The following is a 15,276-nucleotide window of genomic DNA, read 5'->3' as shown; positions in this document are numbered from 1 at the left end:
ACCTAACCCTCGATTTGAAGATTTATATTCTGCCCAAGCATTTAATGAATCGCGATCGCGAAACTTTACTTGCGATCACGTAGAAGAAAAATAAGGCTGCCCAAAACGACCCTACGCGAATGCGAACAAGGTGATCCGAACGCGGATAATAGTGGACTGAGCTTACGCAATCACATACTCAAAGACGCGAACGCGAAGAACAAGTTGGGGCTCCCAGCAAGAATAACACTACGCGAACACACACATTTTGAAGCGAACGCGTTGCAGAAGAAATTACATGTTCGCGATCGCAAACCTAACAATACGAACGCGATGAAGAAAAATATGGCAGGTCAATAGGACACTACGCAATAGCGACTTGATCTACGCGATCGCAAAAGAAGACACCAGACACTAGAAATCAGCAATCCAAAAATAGAAGAATTTGGCCCGTAGCCCATCCGAAACACACCCGAGGCCTTCGGGACCCCGTTTAATCACACAAAAAAGTCACATAACCTAAAACGAACTTGCTCGAGGTCTCAAATCACATCAAACAATGCCGAAACGACGAATCGCACCATGAATCGAACTATGAACTTTCAAATCTTCCAACTTTAAAAACATGTGCCGAAACCGATCAAATCAACCCGGAATGATGCCAAATTTTGCAGACAAGTCCAAAATGACATAACAGAGCTACTCTCTCGGAATCGCATTCCGACCCCGATATCACAAAAGTCAACTATGGGTCAAACTTTTCCATTTTCCAAACTTTAACTTTTTCAACTTTCACCGAATTGCCTCAATTTACTCTACGGACTTCCAATTCCAAATCTGGACGCTTGCCTAAGTCCAAAATTACCATACGAAGCTGCTGACATCATCTAAAACTTAAATTCTGGTCAAATTATTGCCGCTTAACTTCCAAAAACTAGATTCCTTCTTCCAATTCAACTCCGAATCATCTTGGTAACTGAATTCAACCATGCACGCAAGTCGATTCACATATTATGAAATTGTTCAAGAACTTAAGCCGCCGAACGGAGTTTAAATTCTTAAAACGACCGGTCGTCACAATTAGTGAGAGTTTCACTCCTAAAATAGTGATATTTGGTTTGATCATTAGATATTGACGTTTATTTTGCATATTTTACTTGATAATTTAAGAGTAACATCACATTTAACCTAATAGGGTGAAAGTCCCTCTTCTGAATTGTAGGAATAATGTTTCCCCGCCTTCATATTCGACATTTTGCCTAATAGGGGAACTATCACATGACCATATATATATATATATATATATATATATATATATATATATATATATATATATATATATATATATATATATATATAAAAAATAGAAAACCATATTGCAATGCAAATATATTTGCACTGATTTATTTGAACTGGCCAAAATACAAAACTTATTTGTTTGTAAAAAGTTTTTTTAAATTCTGGAAGAAAAGAAAAAGGTAAGGGTGTTTCAAAATAGGCGAAATGGTTTCCTAGCCACTTAAACTTACACCAATTTGTAAAGCCGATATATGAACTCTTGGGTTACCCATTTGAACACCTTTATTTGAAAAAATGGCTAGTAATAAACACTTGTGATGGTGCGTGTTGTTCAATTGCCGCTGAGATGGATTTAATAATATTTTGTATAGTTTCATCGTCTATTCATTCACATTTTGTTGACACATATATGTTCCAGGTCCCAATTTGTGGGCCCTATCTTTTTCCAAAATTAATTTATTAAATTTTTGTTTTTTCTTCTTTTACCCTTATTTTGTTCTTCACCTATTTGGGAAGAACCATCACCGATCTCAGTATTAAAATCATATCAAAATATCACGTACTATTTAATGACAAACCGGAAAATCGTATCAAAATAGCTCGAGCCGGAGCAATCAAACCATTGATTTCTCTTATCGCGTCCTCTGATCCTCAACTTCAGGAAAAAGGCGTTACGGAAATTCTCAACCTGTCATTTATAATGAGAATAAGGAACTTATCGCTGCATCTGGAACAATTAAACCACTAGTTCGAGCGCGTAAAATCGGGAACTCTATGTCACGACCCCAAATATCTCGGTCGTGATGGCGCCTCTCACAAAACTAGGCCAGCCGAAACAACACAAACAACATAGAAGATCTTTTGTAAAATTTGTTTTTCTAAATAGATTAAGTCTCAAATCTTTTTTATTTTAAATATCAAAAGAAATACGTGGAAACAAGTATGTAAATACATCAACACAGCCCGAATCTGGTGTCACTAGTCATGAGCCACTAAGTATAACTCAATCGTGTCTGCTTAATACAAAATAAGTCTGAAATATAAAGTACTAGGATAGGAAGGAGAAAGGCAGGGTTGCGGACGCCGTGCAGCTACCTTGCTAACTATGGAAATACACAAAAAAGCTGTTTAAAGCTCTCACTCTGATGCTTTGACACTTGGATCTGCACACATGGTGCAGGGAGTAACGTGAGTACGCCAACTCAGTAAGTAACCAAAGTAAATAAAGTCTGAGTGTAGTAACGAGCATTTAAAAATCATATACATACTTTATCAAGAATTTCAACAGAAATATCAAAGTCAAAATTTGCAGTTCAATAACTGAATGTCTCGTAAAAACTCCAATTCAATGAAAATCCATTAAAGCTTTTATTCAACGGTTTTCAATAGAGGCTCATTGTAAAAGAATAGTGAAAACAAGAAATCTCATAAACAAGCCCCTCGAGCAAAGCCTCTTAGTCACTCGTGACTTAACTCTCGTCAATCAGTACTCACACTCAGCACTCCCACTCAATAGATATCTCATAATAATAATAATAATAATAATAATAATAATAATAATAATAATAATAATAATAATAATAATAATAACCGTTGCGGCGTGCAGCCCGATCCATAATATATAGTCGACTACGCTCATTTTGGGTGTACAGACTCCGGAGGGGCTCCTACAATTCAAGCGCTATATCGCTGTGGCATGCAGCCCGATCCAATATATCGCTGCAGTGTGCAGCCCGATCCATATATATAAATTTCGCTACGGCGTGCAGCCCGATCCATAAATATATATATGTCACGACTTGGATTCCCACCCCCGGGAGTCGTGATGACGTCCACTAATAAAAGCTAGGCAAGCCAAATGTTTGTGCAAATTACTTCTTTTTCCATTTTAATCCTTTAACAAGTGTGAATCAACAGTTATAAACAGCGGAAATTTAAAGCAAGCGGAAGAAAACGATAAAACATTTGAATAAATATCCAATACATCATCTAAAGCAAAGTCTACCTAGAACTGGTGTCACGCTTCATAGATAGTCTAGAATTACTACAAACAAGGTCTGAAAGAAAGATAGAATCTGTCTTTGAAGTAAATAAAAATAGAATATAAATATAGAAGAGAACGTCGGGGCCTGCGGACGCTTGCAGGACTACCTCGGAATCTCTGATTGGACTGAAGGCATCCACCCAAAGCTACGGTCCAAAAGCTGCTGCTCCGGGATCTGCACATAGTGTAGAGTGTAGTATCAGCATAACCGACCCCATGTACTGGTAAGGGCCTAGCCTAACCTCGGCGAAGTAGTGACGAGGCTAGGACCAGTCTACCAAATAAACCTGTGCAGTTATATCATATACAGCGGAAAATAAAAAAGAAATAAACAATTAAAGATGGGAAGGGGGACATGCTACAAGGAAATATCATTTACCGACAATAATTTAGGAGAAAAGCATAAAGAACAATCCAAAATCTACAGCAAAAGAATAAGGAAGTCGTAACCAATCAATAACCACTTTTATTATTCATTGTTGCGGCGCACAACCCGATCAAAATCATAAAACACGGTTGCGGAGTGCTACCCGATCCATATCATAAAATACTGTTGCGGCGTGCAACCCGATCCAATTATAATATTGTTCCGGCATGCAACCCGATCCGAATATAATATTGTTGCGGTGTGCAACCCGATCCACATATAATATTGTTGCGGCATGCAACTCGATCCACATATAATATTGTTGCGGTGTGCAACCCGATTTCCAATTATACAGTTTAACACCAATCACAAAGAGAGTCCCGGCAAGGGAACAATAAGGAAACAATACTATCCCGACAAGGGAATCGATGGTATACGTAAATACGTCCCGGTAAGGGCAAATCAGCTATAACCAATCTTGTTCCAACATCTAACTTCACAAAATAAACCTCAACTAGCACCAATACCCAACCATAAGTAATTTCCACGAGAATACTCATAATCCTTACTCAACACAGAGAATCAACAACTTAGGCATTCGTAGTACTTATTAAGAACACCACCATTTCAATTTAAGACTCACGGTCATGCTTGACACCAACGTATAGATACTCGTCACCATGCCTATACGTCGTACTCAACAAGTAACACATAGCAAATAGGACTCAACTCCTAATCCCTCAAGCTAAAGTTAGACCAAACACTTACCTCGATGCCACGAATACAATTCAAGTCTCAATTATCGCTTTACCTCTTGATTCCACCACCAATTCGCTCGTATCTAGCCACAAGTTACTTAACTACATCAATAAATGCTAAATGAATCAATTCTAATGCATGAGAATAAGTTTTCCCCAAAAAGTCAAAAATCATCCCCGGGCCTGATAACTAGGGATTTTGATACTTTTTATACTCCTTCTTGCTTATGTTTTAATTAGGAATTTGTACAAAATAGTCCCAAAAGGCTCACAAGTTGTGCTTGATTGCAGGTTTTATTAACAAAGTGAGAAGATATCAAAGATCGGCTCAAAAGGAGTGAAACTTGCACAAGTGCCAAAGACAAGACATTCTCAGTCAAAACAGGCCCAGTGCGGCCGCACACCATTCTGTGCGGTCCGCACTAGGAGATTCAGAGAGGCTGATTTCCAGGAAAAGAGGCAATGTGGCCGCACTAGGTTTTGTGCGGTCCGCACTGGAGTTAATATATCCGCACTCGATTTAGTGCGGTCCGCAGACCCACGGATTAGAGAGATGCCAGATGTGAAGTTCCAAGCCAATGCGGAGTTCATTCTGTGCGGACCACACTAGTAGCCTCTGCGGCCGCAGTCTATTTTGTGCGGTCTGCATTGTCTGAGTTCAGAGAGCTGTATTTTCAAGTTCAGAGCCCTAGTGCGGCCGCACTCCATTTTGTGCGGTTCGCACTAACCCCACAAGGGTATTTTTGTCCAAATTTTCCAGCTTAGTATAAATAGCTTCTTTTTCCATTTTTAGGGTAACAAATAGTTTTATAACGTAGCTGCGCTCGTGGGTTCAACTTTCTTGGCCATTTTGGGAAATTTTATCTACTTTTAATAATTGAATCTTGTTATTTACCTTAGTGATTAATTACTATGAGTTGTTCTTCATTTACTTCTTGTTTTTCTTCTTTAATTATAAGTAGCTACACCCATAAGATAGGGTTGTGGCTCAACCCTAGTGTGGGTAATTGATGGGTCTTGCATTTTAGGGCTAGATTAACTATGGGTGTTTGATATTTGGGCCAATTTCATGGTTAATTGCTGAATTAGTGGTTGCAAACACTAGTTTGTGTTTAGTTAACTTGGGCTTTTCTTGAGAAAGAGAGCCTAAGTCTCCGAAATTGGTCTAACAAGGAATTGGGGCATACTCAAGAGATTGATAGCCCCAATTAAAGGGTTAAACCTTGAAAGAGTAATACCCGACTTTCACCCTAGTTGCTTGTGCAAATTTGCATACCCAATTGGTCTTGAGAAAGTCAATTCGGGCAAAATCACTCGAACCACCAAGAGGTGTAGAGTGGGTAATATCGTGCAACAGTTATACCATACTCCCCAATCATGTCAATTGTGTCTTAGATTCAATTACCTGTCAATTAACCACCTAGGTAAAAGTCTCTATCCTAGTGCCTTTTAACCCATTTGAACAACCCGTAGCATTTAACGCTTAGCTTAATATAGTTTCATTTACAATTGTATTTTATAAAAGTAGAAGTAAATTGAAAACCCCAAAAATGATTAGAAGTGCAATTTGGAACACATACGCAATCCTACACTAGAAAGATACACGATTCCAAATTCTAGCTCTCTGTGGATATCGATCCCGACCCAAAATTGGGTAAAAGCTGTTCCGATCCTCTCTCGCTACTTAATTAGTAGTGCGGAGTAGGCCACAATCACTTTTTGGTGCCATTGCTGGGGATCAAACCCAGGTCACCCACGTGACAGGCGGGAATACTCACCACTATACTACAATGACCCGTCAATTAACCACCTAGGTGAAAGTCACTACCCTAGTGCCTTTTAACCCATTTGAACAACCCATAACATTTAACTCTTAGCTTAATCTAGTTTCATTTACAATTGTAGTTTATAAAAGTAGAAGTAAATTGAAAACCCCAAAAATGATTAGAAGTGCAATTTGGAACACATACGCAATCCTACACTAGATAGATACTCGATTCCAAATTCTAGCTCTCTGTGGATATCAATCCTGATCCAAATCGGGTAAAAGCTGCTCCGACCCTCTCTCGCTACTTAATTAGTAGTGCGGAGTAGGCCGCGATCACTTTTTGGTGCCGTTGCCGGGGAGCTAACGGTTTTGGCTATCTATTTTGTTAGTTTTGTGTATTGTTCTTCTTTCCTTATTTGTTACTTACTTGTTTGTGTCACAACTCAGGTACCAAATGGCAGGGAATAATGCTAATGGCCCTCTTTGTAACGTGACTGCGGGGGAGAAGGTAGATGATGTCAGAGATGATGAGGTGCCTCTTGTACCTCAAGGACAATGTAGAGGCCGCAATGCCAATGCTAATATCAATGACAATATTCCAGACCCTCCTCTGCCACCTCCAAGAGTGGCTCCCAGAGTACTTCCGAACCAGGGCTATGCTAGTGCTATTTTCCCACCCCGAATCCGGGCGGGAAATTTTTAGATAACCAATGTGATGTTGACCTTACATGAGCAGCATGGTATTTCACGGGCATTGCGAATCAAACTGCCTACAAACATCTCAAAGGGTTCGTGGATACATGTTGGGGGATCAAGCAGATGAATGTGTCGGAGGATGATCCTAGGTTGAGGCTTTTTCCATTCTCACTTCGGAAGAAGGCATCGGATTGGCTCAAGAGACTTCCCAACCATTCTATCACAACTTGGGAAGAGTTGGCGAATACGTTCATTGCTAATTCTTCTCGTCGAGGCATATGGCAGCATTGCGTGATGAGATATTGGCTTTCAAGCAAGACCCCACGGAATCTTTTCATGAGATTTGGGAGCGATATAGAATGATGGTGAAGGAATGCCCCAACAATGATATGACCGAGGCTATGATCCAACAAACATTCTACCGGGGCATCAATATAACAAATTAATGCATAGGGAACCAACTTGCCGAGGGCAACTTTATAAAGCTGTCGTATAATGAGGCATGTGATATTTTTGATGAGATGGCTGACACTTCTTCGTCTTGGCAAAGTAGAGCAAATGTGCCCTAGGGTGACCCTACGGTTACTTATTTGCACAAGGAATTGTATGACCATGGGCAAGCTATAGCGGAGTTGAAAACTTCTATGAACCAATTAGCTAAGGCACAGTTGCAACAAGTTCAAAATCCTCGCCAAGTGAATGCCATGGAGGATGTCAATATGCTTGTCAACAAGAGAAGGCAAAGAAGGCAACAAAATCAAGGAAATTCTGAGCAATTTGATGATGATTGTGATGGGTTTCAAAATGATGGTTATAATGAACAAAGTGAAGAGGTTCAATATGTGAACAATTATCAAGGCCAAAGGGGCAACTCTTCCAACCAACAACAGTGGAGACCTCAAGGAAATTGGGAAAATCAACAACAAAACAATGGTAATTGGGGGAAAAACAACCAAAACACCAATTGGGGCAATTAGAACAACTATCAAGGCAACCCAGGGAAGTGGAACGGTAATAACAACAATTGGGGTGGAAATAACAATCAAGGCGGATGGAACAATGGAAACCAAGGAAACCAGGGTCAAGGCTTTCAAAGGCCCCAAATGTACCAACAACCGAACAATCCACCTCATTTCCATCTCAAGGTCCTAGTTCTTCTAGCAATGACATGGGTAGAATTGAAATGATGTTCGAACAGATGATGAAGAAGAATGCGGATTCTGATGCACAGTTGGCTTCCCACAATACCTCTATCAGAAACTTGGAGGTGCAGTTAGGACAAATCTCTCTGTCTTTGAATACACGACCAAAGGGTGCTCTACCAAGTGATATGGTAGTGAACCCAAAGGCTGGAAACAATCATGTGATGGCGGTAACAACAAGAAGTGGGAGAGGGGGTGATGTGAATGCCTCTAAACAAAAGCAAATCTTGGATGATGATGTTGAGTTGCAAGATGATGAAGTCCATTTGATAGTTAAAGATGTGGTTGAAGAGAATGAGAACAAAGAAATGAGGATTGATATTCAAGATGTCTAGGTGGAAACTCAAAATAAGGTGAACTCGTCTAGGGAACACATAATAGACATGCCGGATCCAGTTGCGCCAAAAGCCAAGGCTCCTTTTCCAAGGCCACCTCCACCTTATCCTCAAATGCTCGCGAAGCAAAAGAATGAGAATCAGTTTAAAAAGTTCATTGATATGATGAAGAGCTTATCAATTAATGTCCCTTTGGTGGAGGCTCTTGAACAAATGTTGGGCTATGCAAAATTCATGAAAGACTTGGTCAGAAAGATGCATTCTATGGATTGTGAAACTATAAAGATGACTCACCATGTTAGTGCTATAGTGAATTCAATAGCCCCGAAGCTTGAAGATCCCGGTGCTTTAACCATACCTTGCACCATTGGGAATGCGTATTTTTTCAAGGCTCTATGTGATTTGGGAGATAGTATTAATTTGATGCCTTACTCAGTTTTCAAAACCTTGGGTATTGGGCAACCTAGGCCGACTTCCATGAGATTACAAATGGTGGATAGATCGATGAAGAAACCATTGGGTATTATTGATGATGTGCTTGTCCGGGTGGACAAATTTATCTTGCTAGCTGACTTTGTGATCTTGGATTGCGAGGTGGACTATGAAGTTCCTATAATATTGGGTAGACCTTTCCTTGCTACGGGGAAGACATTGGTAGATGTGAAAGCAGGGGAACTCACCTTCCGGGTGGGTGATGAAAAGGTGGTCTTTCATGTGTTTAAATCAATGAAGCATCCCAACAGTACCAAGGCGTGCTCTTTTGTTGACCTCGTCACAGCAGTGATAATTGATGACACTAGTGCAATGTTCAATGTGGAGGACCCATTCGAGGTCGTATTGTTGAATCTTGATGTCAATGAGGATGCAAGCCGAGTGGAGTGCGTGAATGCTTTACATGGAATGGGCTCTTATTCTTATGAGCCTAGGAAATTGTCTTTGGATCTCGAGAATAGAATGACTCCACCAACTAAACCTTCAATTGAGGAGCCTCTGGTTTGTTGGAGTTGAAACCACTTTCTCCTCACCTCAGGTATGAGTTCTTAGGCTCAAATTCTACTTTTCCAATTATTCTTTCTTCTTGCCTTACTAACATGTAGGTTGATGCCACATTGGCGGTGCTTCAAAAATGGAAAAAGGCAATTGGATAGACTTTAGCTGATATTCGGGGAATAAGCCTCATATTCTGTATACACAAGATTATTCTGGAAGATGATTCAAAGCCCTCCTTGGATCATCAAAGGAGGTTGAACGAGGCAATGCAAGAAGTTGTGAAAAAAGAGGTGATCAAGTGGTTGGATGCCGGGGTTGTGTACCCCATCTCTGATAGCTCTTGGACTTCACCGGTGCAATGTGTACCGAAGAAGGGTGGCATGACCGTGGTTGCAAATTCACAAAATGAGTTGATTCATACCAGAACCGTCACCGGTTGGAGGGTATGCATGGACTACCGCAAGTTGAATAAAGTGACCCGCAAAGATCACTTTCCTTTGCCTTTTATGGATCAGATATTGGACCAACTTACTAGGCGTGCCTTCTATTGCTTCTTGGATGGGTATTATGGGTACAACCAAATCTTGATTGCTCTGGAAGATCAGGAGAAGACCATATTCACTTGTCCGTATGGAACATTTGCTTTCTCTAGGATGCCTTTTGGGTTGTGTAATTCACCGACTACATTTCAGCGGTGTATGATGGCCATTTTCACCGATATGGTGGAAGACATTTTGGAGGTGTTCATGGATGATTTTAGTGTTGTGGGGGACTCATTTGATGAATGTATGAAGAATCTTGATAGAGTTTTGGTCCGATGTGAAGAAACCAATCTTGTCCTCACTTGGGAGAAATACCACTTTATGGTGGAAGAAGGAATCGTTCTTAGGCATAAAATTTTGAAGCATGGCATTGAGGTGGATCAAGCAAAGATCGAAGTGATTTCAAGGCTCCCTCCCCCTACATCGGTCAAGGGAGTGCGAAGTTTTCTTGGGCATACAGGGTTCTACAGGAGATTTATCAAAGACTTTTCGAAGGTAGTGAATCCCTTGTTCAAGTTGTTGGAAAAAGATGCTAAGTTTGTGTTTGATGGAAAGTGTATGCACACCTTTGAACTTCTCAAGCATAAGTTGATCACCACTCCTGTCATTACCGCGCCTAATTGGAGCTTGCCCTTTGAGCTCATGTGTTATGCGAGCGATGTTGCGGTTGGGGCGGTTTTGGGTCAATGAGTGAACAAAATGTTTCATCCGGTGTACTATGCGAGAAAGACTATGAATGATGCTCAAGTGAAATACACAGTGACTGAGAAGGAACTTTTGGCTATTGTGTTTGCTATGGAAAAATTTCGGCCGTATCTTATGGGTGCTAAGGTTATTATTCATACCGACCATGCCGCACTCCGGTACTTGATGACAAAGAAGGATTCCAAAGGTATACTAATGCGATGGGTTTTGTTACTTCAAGAGTTTGATTTGGAGATGTGGACTGGAAGGGTAGTGAGAACCAAGTGGCGGACCACTTGTCCCGCTTGGACGAGGAGGGGAGGCCTCATGATGGCCTAGAGATCAATGATTCATTTCTCGACGAACAACTCATTTCGGTGTCGATGAATGATATGCCATGGTTTGCAGATGTTGTTAATTTCCGTATGACTGGTATAATCCAGTGTGAGCTCTCTTCTAACCAACGGAAGAAGCTCAAGAGGGATAGTTTGGATTTCTATTGGGATGAGCCGTACTTGTTCAAGATTTGCATGGATGGTGTGACCCGAAGGTGTGTCCCGGAGGAAGAGCAATTGAGTATCTTGGAGGCTTGTCATTCCTCTCCCTATGGTGACAATCATGGTGGGGCGAGGACGGCTTCTAAAGTTCTTAGTTGTGGGTTTTATTGGCCAACTTTGTTCAAAGATGCGGGTGATTTTGTAAAGAGATGCGACGAATGCCAAAGAGCGGGTGGGATTTCGAAGAAAGTGAGATGCCTCTCAATATAATTCTTGAAGTGTATATTTTTTATGTATGGGGCATTAATTTCATGGTCCCATTTGTTAGATCTTGTGGGAACACTTACATTCTTGTGGCTGTGGACTATGTTTCAAAGTGGGTTGAAGCCGTGGCTTTGACCAACAATGAGGCCCGGAGTGTTGTTGCATTTCTCAAGAAAAGCATTTTTACAAGGTTTGGTACTCCTCGTGCAATCATAAGTGATGTGGGGTCTCATTTTTGCAATAGAGCTTTCGACACGTTTCTTTCAAAGTACGGTGTCAATCACAAAGTTTCTACCCCCTATCATCCTCAAGCAAGTGGTCAAGTGGAAGTCTCCAACAGGGAAATCAAAAGCATATTATCAAAGACAGTTAATGCAAATAGGACCGATTGGTCGAAGAAGTTGGATTACACTTTATGGGCTTATAGGACTACTTACAAGACTCCGATTGGTATGTCTCCGTATCGGTTGGTGTTTGGAAAATCTTGCCATCTACCGGTTGAGTTAGAGCACAAGGCCATGTAGGCTTTGAGGAAGCTAAATCTTGAGTGGGACATTGCAGCCAATCTTCATGTGGAACAGCTTAATGAACTTGATGAATTCAGATTCCATGCCTACTCCAGTTCGTCCTTGTATAAGGACAAGATGAAGTACCTTCATGATAAATATGCTCGTGGAAAGGAGTTCAAAGTAGGGGATTTGGTTATCTTGTTCAACTCCCGGTTACGTTTGTTTCTGGGAAAGCTAAAGTCCAAATGAAGTGAACCTTTTGAAGTGGTGTGTTTGACCCCATTTGGTGCTCTTGATTTAAAGAACAAAAATGGTGAAGTCTTCAGAGTTAATGGGCACCGGGTCAAGCATTACTTGGGAAAAATTGATGACAGCCACGTGGTGGCGCTTCTTCATTTCAAATGATGTGATGGTAACATGCGTCGTGCCGCGACGTTAAATCAGGCGCTTCTTGGAAGGCAACCCATATGTTTTTCTTCTTGTTTTCCTTTGATTTTCCTTGTAGTACAGGATTGATTTTTGGGCTAACTGGTTGTGAGAAGTTACAGGGTTGTATTGCTGCAGTGCAGGACATAGTGGAAAAATGTGCCAGGTCTCTGAAGTTGTTAATGCGGCTGTACTACATTTAGTGCGGACCGCACTGGTGAGGGTGAAATGTAGACCTCTCTGAAGTTTGCCACTGCTGTCGCACTACATTTTGTGCGGTCCGCATTGGACCACTGCAGCCGCAGTCCATTTTGTGCGGACCGCAGTTTGTTGCCTCCTCAAGCTTGAAAATAGTTGTGCAGTGCGGACCGCGGTCCATTATGGTCCGCACTAGTTGGTGAGACTGGGCCCCAGGTCCTTTCCTATAAATAGGGCATGAGGCCCTCCTTTTACCCTTTTCGAACCTTTGAATCTCATAAGCTTTAAGACACTGTTCATCACTTCCCTTGCTTGTAACTAATTGTTTGGACTCGTTATTCTTCATTTCATCTCATATCTGGTACCATTACATTCCTTTTGCTTGTTCTCTTTTGTTAATTTCTTTTAATTTGTGTTTTTCTTGCTTTCCTTTCTCTTCTTTCCGTATTTTCTTTTATAGATTAGATTACGGTAGTTAATCTTTGGATTTATATAGACATAGTTAGTTACATATGCTGGGAAAACTCTTAGGGACAGGACTTGGGTGTTAATTAAGCTTAAAATCAAAAATCCATGAACCCTAATTTAGTGCCACAGCTGGGCACTCAGTGCAGACCGCTGTCGTTTTTGTGCGGCCCGCGGTTCCCTTGTGCGATCCGCAGTACCATATTGTGCGGACCGCACTGCTTGTTGTTCTGAAAGCTGAACCTCAAGGAATGCGGCCGCACTACATTTTGTGCGGCCGCAGTACATTTTGTGCGGTCCGCACTGCCTAGATACAGAGGGTGGGTAGTCTGAACCCCACCCATGTGCGGACCGCATTGGCCCCTGTGCGGCCGTACACCATTTTGTGCGGTCCGCACTGAGTGACTTATGCAACATGTCTGCAACCTTTCTGTTCTGATTCTGCAACACTGTTTCTTGACTGCTGCTACTGATACTAACAAGTTCATTGGGATTGTGTTTGCAGACAATGGTGAAACAATGAGGTAAAGGATCTAAACAACCTGGCAGAGGTGAATCCTCCCAGGGAGAGAAGCAGAAAATGATAAAACTCACTCCTCAAGCTAAGCAAAACATTAAAAACACTAGAAAGTTGATAAGAGCAACTGACAGGGCAATTGACATGTCGGGAAGTGAGTACAAGCCTTCCCGGGAGATTTCTTCAGATTAAGTACCAACACATATCCCTGATTGGCTGGAGAGGCATAGACTAAGAGATACACCTCCAGCATCCCCCACTACCCAAGCATCAGTGAACATTTCTTCTGGGTTGTCTGAGGGCTCAGGTGAAGGTAGTGGGGAATACTCCACCTCTCCCACAACTTCATTATCTTGAGAGGGTGCAGTAGGTGATGAGGAGGATGTAGGGGGAGAAGAAGAAGTAGGAGAAGGTGGTGAACCACGCGGGGGGGGGGGGAGGGGGGAGGTATTGCTAGGACTAGGAAGCTGGAGGTGTGGCAGGACCGGTTCATTAGTGAAGTAGCATACCACAAATTCCGGTGAGGAAGTTGATCCCGGAGAGGAGTTTCATAGATAGAGATTTGCTACCTCACAACCCTAATGTGAGGAGACAGTTTAGGGAGAGAGTCGGATGAGAGTATTTCTGGGGGGAGTGTGTGGATGCCAATGAGCACTTTGTTAAGGAATTCTACACCAACGTTGCTCATATAAAAAATGGTGCCAAGGTGCGGAACCTGAAGGTGTTGTTTGATGGCAAGACAATAAACGGCTACCTCGGCTTCGACGAGGAGGATGAGACCTTATACATGGCGAAGATGGAATTGGGCGAGGAGGTCCGCCCATGGTTGGCACAATACCTGGCAATCCCAGGTACCACCCCTGACTAGTTGACTGCGGGCATCAAGATTCTGAGATGTAGTATGAATTTCGAGGTACGGTGGTGGGAGACATTTGTATGTAGCAGGTTGGACCCCATGACACATGACACTCCCTTCCTCTTCACCGGGCAGTTTTGGTGGCGTCTATCATGGCGGGGTACCCAATAAATGTGGAGAATGTGATGTCAAGAATAATTACAATAGTGGGTGTCAAGCATGACAGAAACTACCCGTTCCCCAGTTTCCTCACTATGTACTTCCGGGATTTGAAAGTGGAAAAGAGGCCCTTCGACATCAAAGTCAAAGCGAAGGCCCCTTTCTCCTGGTATAACATGCAGGGGGATGATAACCCCAAGAGCAAGAACTTCAAGAGTACAGTTACTGCTCCAACTGGCCAGTCTGAAGAGCCAGTTGTGGTAGTGACTCCTGCTGAGCTTGCCTCTACTTCCACTGCTATCCCTCCTAGTCCATCCACTTCAGCAGACCCAGAGATTTCATCTTCCCGTGCCGTCCTATTACTTCCCACCGACTGAGCCAGGCACTTCTTAGTATCAACAACTGGATGTAGACTGCCTCATCCAAGTTGTCCACCCTCACTACCACGGTAGAGGCTCAGTCAGCACCTCTAGCCCCACAGGTTCCCCAGTCGATAGAGGATGCTCTCAAAGATATTTTAGACAACCAGAAGAAAATCCTCGACACTTATAAGATACTGACTAATGCAGTTGATTCACATAGCAAGGCTCTCAAGGAGCTTGCTAGAGAGCACAAGAAGCTGAGGAAGACACTGGCCTCCAAGGAGTCCGTGAAGGAGTTGAGAGCTGATATTGACAGACTGAAGGCAGATCAGCTGCCTTTAGACTTACTACTCCAGAAC

The 15,276-nt window shown here is 42.1% G+C and overlaps 1 non-coding gene across 1 annotated transcript; it reads right to left on the bottom strand.

Annotated features, from left to right (window-relative positions):
* Window positions 1–6,170: 6,170 nt before the first annotated feature.
* TRNAD-GUC (transfer RNA aspartic acid (anticodon GUC)) lies at window positions 6,171–6,242 on the bottom strand. Its single transcript has one exon. It is a non-coding gene; the product is annotated as a tRNA-Asp (tRNA).
* Window positions 6,243–15,276: the final 9,034 nt, after the last annotated feature.

Source organism: Nicotiana tabacum, chromosome 1 (assembly GCF_000715075.1).
Source record: "Nicotiana tabacum cultivar K326 chromosome 1, ASM71507v2, whole genome shotgun sequence".
NCBI lineage: Eukaryota > Viridiplantae > Streptophyta > Magnoliopsida > Solanales > Solanaceae > Nicotiana > Nicotiana tabacum.
Note: the sequence above shows the minus strand (reverse complement) of the source record. Positions and strands in the feature narration are given on the sequence as shown.